The sequence below is a fragment of the Bidens hawaiensis genome, unplaced genomic scaffold (genome assembly GCF_021521415.1).
Source record: "Bidens hawaiensis isolate Kalapana, Puna unplaced genomic scaffold, B.hawaiensis_p1.1 tig00052146_1, whole genome shotgun sequence".
Lineage (NCBI taxonomy): Eukaryota > Viridiplantae > Streptophyta > Magnoliopsida > Asterales > Asteraceae > Bidens > Bidens hawaiensis.
In genome coordinates, this window is record NW_027499353.1 from 47,562 (window position 1) to 58,665 (window position 11,104).

At 38.1% G+C, this 11,104-nt stretch overlaps 1 pseudogene across 1 annotated transcript; it reads left to right on the forward strand.

Annotated features, from left to right (window-relative positions):
- Positions 1-343: 343 nt before the first annotated feature.
- On the forward strand, positions 344-10,313 carry LOC143599406 (DDT domain-containing protein PTM-like; annotated as a pseudogene). The gene is made up of 10 exons (XR_013147288.1): positions 344-610; positions 689-1,119; positions 3,040-3,047; positions 3,534-4,281; positions 5,209-5,500; positions 5,573-5,697; positions 5,902-6,359; positions 7,602-7,657; positions 7,776-8,365; positions 9,458-10,313. The product of XR_013147288.1 is annotated as a DDT domain-containing protein PTM-like (transcript).
- The last annotated feature ends 791 nt before the right edge of the window (positions 10,314-11,104 follow it).

Sequence of the window (11,104 nt, forward strand, 5' to 3'; positions counted from 1 at the left end):
ATACGACCTAAATAAAATTTTCATATCGTGTGCAAAACATTAATAATTTATAAATCTCACTAGATATAGATATGATAAAAAATACTTAAGTTTTATACATATCATAATAATCAAGACGAACTCGAGTTTAAGGTTTCAGCTTTAGTTTCGAGTTGAGTTGAGCCAACTCGGTATGAAATTCAAGTCGAGGTCGAGCTAGCCTTGACTCGGCTAGGTTTAAATCGCTAACAATCTTTAAGGTTGTTTTCCGCTGCATCACACCGGCTGTTTAAACTAAAAAGGGGGAAGTCAGTCTGCCTGCAGTGTTGTTGACCTCATTTCGACTACTCTCTGTAGAAAACCCAAATCCAAATTGTAGCTGATGACACAAATCGATTCCATCACAGTTATTATCTTCTTCTTGTAGCTATGGAGTTCGTAGGCCGAAGCGTACGGAAACAGTTCAAAGGGTTTGGGGTTTTCAGCGGAGTCGTCAAGTCATTCGATTCCGCTTCCGGATTCTTCGAGATCCGCTACGACGACGGCTATTCTGAAGAGATTGATCTCTCTGAGTTGACTGCACTTGTTCAATTCGATGCACCTTCTGCCGATCCTAGGGTTAGGGTTTCAGGTAACTAATGCACTACTTGATACTTATAATTTATTTCGATTCGATTAATCAATGGTAATAATATAATTATTGTTGCAGTTGCTGATGGTAATTTGGATTCTGTTAGTGTTTGTTGTGACAATCTCAACTCTATTGGTGACAAAGTAAATGTAAATGATGACGGCATTGATTTGAATTTGGAGTTGATTGAGGAAAATGATTTGGAATCAAAAGGGAAAGATTTAGTGGAGGATGATGCTGTTAATGCTAAGGAAGAACGGTGTTTGGATTTCGATATGGACTTAAATGATGATGTAAATAAGAATCAAGATGTTGATCTCGGAGGTTATATTAACGGAGAGAATACCACTAAAGATGCTTCCGGTGACGGTGCAACGAGACGCCCGATAGTGTTGGGGATTCAGAGTTGTTTTAATAATCAGACGGATAACAATGACGTTGATTATCATGAATGTTTGGAGAAAACAGACATGGGTGGTAAGAAACGAGGTAGAAAGAGGAAAGGTGTGGTGATTCTCCACACACGCCTTCTCGTGCTTAGCAATTTTTCCTGCTTTTGCCTTTAGCACGGCATGCCTAGCAACAAACCCGGTGTCCCTAAGCCTGACAAGAGGGGACACCCCGGTAAGGTCCACACAAGCATGCTTCCCCCCCGCCCATCCAAACACAAGAATGTCCGCTGGTCGGAGAGTAGACCTTCCTTCACGTGGATCCGACAAGAAATTCACAGGAGCCTCTTTTCTTGCCGAGATTCCCGCCTGTTTTAACACATCACAAAGGACATCTCTGACCAAATCATGTCTATATTTGAACCCAGGGAGTTCTTTGCAATGAATCGCATGTTCACCAAAATCATCTAAACAAACCTTACGACAGACCGGGCATGGCTCATCAACTGGGAACAGTGGGATCATTAAACGATATTTAAGAATGGCTCGGTACTCCACTGCTGACATGTGCTGGCCTAACCCTTCGATTGGGGTGACAGTCAAAAAGTCTTGAGCATGAGGAGCCTGAAGACATTCTAATACCGCTCTTTGACGAGAGGACATGCCAAACTTTTCTCCCAAACTTTGGACGGTTTTACTATAAAGAGCACTCGCCAAAGCATTTTGGGCTTTAGGGGGGGCGGTGTCCTTATTAGCGAACCCGCCAAGATCAAAATCGGGAATAGAGTTGTGCAAATAATCCATCGCACACCCAAAATCGGAATCCAACCCATCACCACCACAATCACGCAAAATGTGGTCCTGTAACTTCCAAGATTGTGCTCTCGAGGCGACGGAAGCATAGGTGGAAACATCCTCAGCTGAATATAACCCTAAACCACCGAAATGGATAGGGAGAGAGGCTAGTCTCCATTGAAAATCCCCAAAAAACGGACCCCCACATACCACAATATCCTCAATCGCCGCTCGAAGCCCTTTGTCAAAAACAGAGACAGCTTCCTTAACAAACATAGGCTGACATGTTCGGAGTCCAAACAACAATTTAGCCACCCCCATACATGAACGAAGCAAGAGAAGCTCACATTGAGGGTCACGCAGACGAGTAAGACATCTCATTAGTTCCACGGCTCTTGAAGCTCTGGTAATGGCCAAACTACTGATAAACCCAGCATCCCGGCTAACCGCACCTCCAAGGAGTTTTACCCCTAACTCCGGTCTCCCAATCCCTATAGGAAATAAACCTACTTTTGCCTTTACACCATTGCACGACGGCCGATATACTTCTGTCTTTTTAATATTAAGCTAAAGCCCTAAACTTGGCCCCTTAGATCTAATTATATCCAAGGCTTTAGCCACTTCAATGGCGTCTCCTATAATCGTGCCATCATCTAAGTACCATGCATGGAAAAGTAACTTGCAACCATCTCGTACTTGATGAATGAGGGGGTGTAAAGCTAAAGCAAAGAGAAGGGGTCCTAAAGGATCGCCTTGTTGAACCCCAGTAGTTGACTGGATACAATCATTCCCTACATATAGCCTTGCAGGTTGCCCGTAAAGAAAATTAACCCATAGGGAATGTGAACAAAGAATTTCGTTTGATTAATTATATAAATGAACATGAACACAGGTCTCGTTCGTTTAATTTTGTTCGTAAACATTCATTTATGAAAGGTTTTTTTTTTAATTTTATTTTTATTTTTAAATTTTAACTGATCGCCCTAAGTCACTAACCTTTAAACCTTTATTATTTTATTTTTATTTACTTAATTATTCTAATTTAAGCTAGTTAGTTAAGATTTAGGGCTTCCATTTTTCCAACATTCTTAAATTGCCGCTTCGAGCCTTCCATAGTTTCATTTGTTGATTTGTGTTTGTTAGCATTCGTTTATGAACTTAACGAACAAACACAGACACATTCAATTTGTTAATAAAGAACACAAACAGGAAATTTCATTCGGTTATGTGTTTATGAACTGTTAGTTTGTCTGGTAAATTCTTAATGAATGAACACGAACAAGGCCTTGTTTGTTTCGGTTTGTATAAAGCCCTAATTAGGGGTGAAAACGAACAGGGTGGGAAGTTGGGTAACAGTTCAAAATGGGTTGTTTTACATTTAAGGGGGGTGTTTGGGATTCCTTATTTTACCTCCTTATAACTTTTCATTAAGTTAATAAGTTACAACATTGTAACTTATGAAACTTTTCCTCTCACAATATAAGCAAACCCAAACACCTTATTACTTTTTAAAAAGTTTATAAGTTATAAGTTGGTGAAAACATGCAATCCCAAACGCCCACTAAGACTTTTTTCTTTGATTAGAATGATTTAAGAGGTTCTATGCATAAGTACATATAGGTCTCTATTGATTGTTTCCTTTTAAGCCTATATATTTTACCTGCTGGAACAGTTACAGATAAAATATTACATGAACTATCCTCGTGTTTTTCTAATTGATTACTTGGATAAATTTACAGGTCAGATCTTGGTGATGCTGAAACCGAAACCTCGTATCATTACTACCACATGAATGACTTAACCGCCCTCATTGACACACTTAAATTACCAAATGGCCCATATGAAGATATATCGGATGCCATCACAAAGCACTGGCATTTATACAATAAATTTCAATTTGAGAAAACTAAATTGGATTCAGAAAAGCCAGTAGAAGTAGACAGGACGGGCACAAGAAAGAACATGTCGCAGCAGTTAGAAAACAGTTATCTGAATTTTTATACTTTTGCCAGAGTGGCATCATCAGTGGCTGAAGAATGGGCCCGGAAAGTTCCAGACAATAAGACTAACATTCAAGCACCTACAAAAACTTTAGAGGAATTGATATCAATACAAATGAAAGCCATAACAAAGATACCTGCTGACTTTTTCTGGTCAAACCTTCACAATCCGAGTCTGGATGCTCGTAAAGAAAAGCGTGGCTGGTGTATGGCTTGCAAGTTTCCTACTGATGATGGGATTTGTTTATTCTACATGAATAATGGTTATGTTTTGGAAAATTATACAAGTCAAATATTGGGTTTTGATTCACGAATAATAAGCAGGAATGAACGTTTTCTTGATGTTATGTGTCATGTTTTATACATTGAAGATCGGTTGCGTGGTCTTTTGTTGGGTCCTTGGCTCAATCCTCATTTCCCAAAGCTTTATCGTAAACGTTTTCACGATGCGTCTGATATTGCTCCAGTTAAAGATCTCTTGCTCATGGTAAGATTTTCATTGACCTCTTGCTACTTTTGGTTAGAAAATGCGGGCTTTGGTATACGTTAATGACTTAGTAGAATATACAATTTATGCTATTATTATAGATACCAGATCTTTGGGTTTGTGCTACTTTTGGTTAGAAAATACGATTTATGCTACTATTACAGTTTCCCGTATATTAGGGCTTATGCTACTTTTGGTTTGAAAATGCGCGCTTTTGGCATACATCAATGACTTCTTAGTAGAATATACGACCTAGAGATTCCTGAATTTTAGGGCTTATGCTACTTTTGGTTTAAATTATGCAAGTTTTTGGCATACATTGATGACTTCTTGGTAGAATATACGATTTATGCTACAATTATACATACCCAAATCTTATGGTTTAAGCTACTTTTCTTTGGAAAATGCGCATTTTTGGCCTATTATTCTTAGTAGAATTTTTTTATATATGCTACTATTAAGGATACCAGACTTTTACGGGTTATGCTGCTTCTGGTCAGAAAATGTGTGGTTTTGGCATACATTAATGACTTTTTTGTAGAATCTATGATTAATGCTACTATTACAGATACCATAATGACTTTTTTGTAGAATCTATGATTTATGCTACTATTATAGATACCAGAGTTTTATGGTTTATACTTTATGCTACCTTTGGTTAGAAAATGCATACTTTTGGTGTACGTTAATGACTTCCTTGTAGAATATATGATATATGCTACTATTATCGATACCAAGATTTTACGGTTTATGCTATTTTTGGTTAGAAAATGCACGTTTTTGGCATACATTAATGACTTCTCACTTTCTTAGTAGAATATATGTTTATGCTACTGTTATAGATACCATAATTTTTTGTTTATGCTACTGTTGGTTAGAGAATGTGTTGTTTGACATTCACTTATACTTTTTGCTACTTTTGCTCAGCTAGAGTCCAATATATGGTCTCGTGCATTATCGGATGAGTGGATAAAACACGTGGATTCAGTGGCCACGGTGGGGTCCGCTTCTCATGTAGTGTCATCTAAGCTTCGCTTTCCCTCAACTAGAAACGTGGTTGGAAAGAAAAGATCCAAGTCTTCGGATCCAGAACCGCACTCGTCTAAAAATGCGTCAAGTGGTGTGGGCCTATTTTGGTGGAGGGGCGGGAGGCTCACAAGACGGCTTTTTAATTGGAAGGTTTTGCCTTGCTAGTTGGCTCTCAAAGCTGCTCGTCAAGGTCTGTTTAAGAAACTTGTAATTGCAAATTTGAATTAATTAGTTGTTAATTTGAAATTATTGTTTATTATAGGCGGGGGCACGAAGATTGATGGTATATTGTATCCTGAAAGTTCTGATTTTCCAAAGAGAAGTAAAGTTCTTGTGTGGCGAGCTTCAGTCCAGTCTGCCGTTTCTGTGGAACAGCTTGCTCTTCAGGTACCTTTAATTTAGTTGTATTTACTCAGACCTTATTGTTAGTTTAACCAGAAAATCATTTAATTTGAGATATACTTTGTTTCCAAAATGGTCAAATATCAAAAAGAAAAAACTTATCTAAATTGAACCAGGTCAAATTGGTTTATGTATACGTAATCATGTATATACGTGTGTGTTTTAATGATTGGTGATTCTATTTGTCAGATTAGGGAACTTGATGCACACATTAAATGGGAAGAGATTGAGAACAGCAGTCATCTGGCAAAGATGGACAAGGAATCTTTAAAGTCAATGAGATCATTTAAGAAGGCTATAATCCGGCGCAAGACTTCAGAAATCGGTGGTGCGAAGTATCTTCTAGATTTTGGGAAAAGAAGATTTATACCCGATACTGTTGTAAAACATGGGTCTAAGGTAGATGACTCAGCATCAAGTGAAAGGAAGAAGTATTGGGTGCAGGAGCCTTATGTTCCTTTGTTTCTTTTGAAACCGTTTGAAGATAAAAGAATTTCATTGAAGTCCAATAAGACTAGTAGTAGTATTAGTCTTCCATCTAGCACTAAAAACCCTTCAAAGAAAAATGTTTTTGACTACCTTTTATCTAAAGCAGAAAAACCTGAGAGTCATCTGTGTAGCCACTGCAATAAGGAGGTTCTTATCAGGTACAACTTCCACATTTTATATTGCATGTAATAAAAGGAGTATGAAATTTATGCAGTTAATGCTGAAAAATATCAGATATCGGTTTAAGATCGATATTGTCAAGGACCGATATTTGAGATATCGGTTATCATTAACAAATTAACCTTTTGCAACTTACAAATCACTAACTTTTGTAGCAAGTAGGAAATGTTTTAAGACTTAAAACACTAACATTAAACACTAAAAAATGACAATTAAGACTTGAAATCTGAGATCGGGAAAATTGGTGATATATCGGTCAAATATTGGTCAATATCGCTGATAGTATCGTGTACCGATAACCTGACTGATATTTTGATCGATATTCTGCTAGAGGTCCGATAACCGATATCAACTGCATAGTATATAATTTGCTAGTTTGTTTGACCAAGATATTAAATCATTATTTCTGATCTAAAATGAAAGAGCTTGCAAAAGCAATTTAACCCTTGTATAATTATAAAAGAATCAACTTGTAAATGGAAGTACTATAGTAATAACATATCATGCCTTGCAGTTTTTTACTTGCATGCATATAATGTATATATGTGTGAACCCTCGGGTGGGCAAAAGTAAAATTGCACTAATTTTGACGTTATTTTACTAATCTCGTGAAAATAACGTTAAAAGTGGCGGAAGGTTAATCAGGCATCATGTGGTGGCGTTGATAGCCGAAAGACAAGGGCACATGCACCAATCAGCCGGTGTCCCGATGATTGAGTGCTATGTGCCTTATGTCCAAGGCTTGATGCAAAACTACTATCGAGCCGGGGGTCTCACCGGAAGCAGCCTCTCTATCCCTATGGGATAGAGGTAAGGCTGTCTACATCTTACCCTCCTCAGACCCTACCATAGCATTGCTATTGGTGGGATATACTGAGTACGATGATGATGATGATGATGATGATGATGATGATGCAGTGGGGTCTAATAGTTAAATTAGCTGATTTCAATACCTCAAATGGGAACTTAAAGACAGAGGGTGCCTGATCAGTATATCATAATCACTTTTCCCAAAGACTTATTGATTCTTTTTTTGTTCCTTTTAATGTCTGATTACTAATTTTGTACACAAACTAAGTTGGAAAATCAAGATGCATTTGACTTTACAGAACATATTATCCCTTCACCCATGATTGTAGTTATGTTCACTTGTAGCATTCCTGCTATAATCTTTTTGTAGTTGGGCTAATCTTTTTCGTACTTTTTTGTTGTTACTTCAGGGACGCTATTAGCTGCCAATATTGCGAAGGTAAATATTTTCTGCACTACTCTTTCTGTTCTTTGTGAAGGATATTATAACTTTTGAAATTTTATTTTATCTATGTGACACCTTTATTTTATCAAAATAAGCCACTTTTATTATTGCAATTGATATAAACTGCAGGATATAAAAGACGTGAAGAAGGTAACTGGAGGCATGTATACATGCATCAAATGCCATGCTGGAGACACAGTGAAGGCTGCGGGTCCCAAGAAGGGGAAAATAGGTACTCGGAAGACCAAAAAGGTCACAAAAGCAACCAAAAAGGGTGGCAAAGGAAAACAATCATTGCAACAGCAAGCCACTAATAAAGGTTTTGTTGTCCCCTAAGACGATCTGTACGCACTGCCAAAATTGTTTCACTGCAAAGTAAAAAGAAGCCGGTGAAGAAGAAGAAGAAGAAACAGTCAAAATCTGGTGGCGGTAAAAAGCAGTTAAACTCTATGTATGTAATTGAAAAACCGAAAGGTAAACGTGGAAGACCAAGAAAGGTCATCAAGCTAAGTTATAAAAAGAGGCGATCACCTGCGGTGAATGCTATTTATTGGCTAAATGGTCTTCTTTTGTCAAGAAAGCCTGATGATGAACGAGTAGATGATTTTAGATCCAAGAATCATATTCAACGGTCGGATTCCGTCCCTGATGAGTCTCCTAAATGTTCTATATGTCATGAACCAGAATTCAAATCATGGTTGAATTATATTTGTTGTGATTCTTGCAAAGGTATTTTTTTTTCTTGTTTGCATACTATTATGTAGAGGTGGCAAAAGGGGCTTGTTGGGTAATTTTATACACTTAGTATGATTTCAAAACGTTTTATGTAAGGGTGTAAATGAGCCGGGCCAAGCCGAGATTTTGAGCTTGCCCAAGCTCGAGCTCGGCTCGTTTCAAGCTCTATCCCTGAAGCTCAGGCTTGCCTCGTTTATATTTTTCAAGTATTTAATTAATTATGGGTTACTATCATAAAAGAAACAATATGCTTTTTAATGAAAAAGTCCGAACATACTTTTGGCATATAAAAGTGTCCCGGTACATGTTAAAGAAGCAAGAAAAAGTCCCCCAACTCAGTTTTGCTGTATTAAAGTCCCTACACTTATCTAGAATGTATCTTCTTGTGAATAAAATATTCAGAATAATCACTCGTTACCCTTTAAATTCGTCAAAATGAGATTATATATTATTTTTTGAAAAGAAAATGAATTGTCACTTCATCAAACTTTGACAAATTTAAGAGATAACAGGACGATATCATAATTATTTTGTTCAAAAGTACATGTATTATTGAAAAGTACAAGGACTTTAATACAATAAAATTGAGTTAACGGGCTTTCTCATGTTCTTTTGACCAGTGTATGGACTTTTATGCCAAACTTATGTTAATGGACTTATTCATAAAAATGAGAAAATATGTTGGTTTTTAAGGATGTTATTCCTTGTTTTATTTAATTGAATTTATATCTATTTATATCTGTATTTATAAATTATATGTATATTTATAAAAAAATATAAAATATTTTGATCATAATTTCACGTATTATAATGATATATATTTATTATACAAAATAAGAAGTATTATATTTGTATAAATGACTCGTTCAGGCCCTCGAGCTTACTTAAGGTCGGTATATGAAGTTTAGGCTCAAACTTGTATCTTAATGATCTCCAACTTATCTTCGAGAATGTTTAAGCTCTGGTTGTTCACACCTTTACTTTTAACCAGCTTTTGACCCGTTTCACCACTTGGAGATGCACCAGTGCGAACCTCCAAGTTTGGTTATTAAAATTTCCGATTATTAATTCTGTTTTTTTTTTCAGACTGGTTTCATGGGGATGCTTTTGGGCTTAAAGATGAGCACATAGGAGTTATTATCGGCTTTAAGTGCCATAGGTGTCGCGAGAGGCCTGCACCCATCTGCCCCCTCATAAATTCCGTAAGTGATAAACCTGAATTGAGTAAACCAAAAAGCAAAGAGGGAACTCAGTATGATATTGCTGATGTGGCAAGTGAAACTGTACTTTTGGAGCAGAAACCCATTGATGCAGAACCCGTGTCTGGTTCTGAAGAAGACCTTGAACAAAATCGTCCCATGCCTGTGTTTGAGGAAGACCCTGGACAAAACGTGCCCCCATCTGGGCCTGAAGAAGACCCTCGACAAAATGGGCCCGTGCCTGGGTCAGAAGACTCTCTACAAACCGGGCCTGTGTCTGGATCTGAAGAAGACCTTGGACAAAACGAGCCTACACCTGGGTCAGAAGAAGACCCTGTACAAAACGGGCCTGTAGCTGTGTCTGAAGAAGACCCTGGACAAAACGGGCCTATGTCTGGGTCTGTAGAAAACCCCACACAAAATGGGCCCGTTCCTGGGTCTGAAGAAGACCCTGGACAAAACAGGCCTGTGTCTGGTTTTGAAGAAAAGCCTGCAGAAAACGGGCCAGCAATTGCATTGCCAGTGGTTGAAGCAGATGGTTCTTTGAAGGCAAATACAAGTGTTGTTGATTGAAAGACTTGTTGCATTGAGTTAGTTGCTGATTAGCGAGTTTAGTTAATGGATTAGCATTTAACATCGAACCCATACTCTGGTGAATGCCATGGTATGGGTTGATTTATCCTTGAGATATTGAGTTTTTAGGAAACACCAAATGATCCAACTGGTATCTTTGTATCTTTGTTTGTTCTTGGTATGTGTGTGCTTTAGTTCTTTATATGGGTTGTTTTACTTTGGTTTAGTTATTTTTTGATGTGTTTTATTCAAAAGGTGAATAGTTGATAAAATGTCTTAAGAGGGAAATGGGGTTTGAAAAGTTTGGCAAATGGTGCCTCTATAATGCCCATTCTGGGACGAGTTGGAAGAGGAACCGCCCAGGGAGTATGGTTGCAAGACCGAAACTCAAAAGGTATTGATGTGGGGCTGCACAAGCGGTGGATAAGTTGTGGCTATGGGTGAAAGGCCAACCAAGTAATTCGTCACGAGTATTGGCTTCTAGACGTGCACAAAAAAACCGGTTCCGGAACCTAACTAGTGGAACCGAACCGGAACCGGTTCCAGTTCCAACCCGGTTGGTACAATACCGGTTTGGGTATTTTTGTACCCGAAAATCGTACCCGGTTCTCCTATTTGTATGTCAGTATCAGTTCCAATCCGGTTCCTACCCGGTTCATAATTGGAACCGGTTCGGTTCGTACCTGGAAAAACCGGTTCCGACGGGTTTTTTTTTGAAGGGTCAAACAAAAGTCAAACTAGCCGTTGGAACCGGTTTCAACGGTAATATAGCCGTTGGAACCGGTTTTTTTAGACACCAATTAGCCGTTGGAACCGGTTCCAACGGTAATATAGCCGTTGGAACCGGTTTTTGATGCCCAAACCTATATATAACTTGTTTCCACCACTTGTTTCACCACCAAACTCAAAAACAAACTAAAATACTACTCCTTTAGCAAACCCGTTCCTTTACCCGACCATC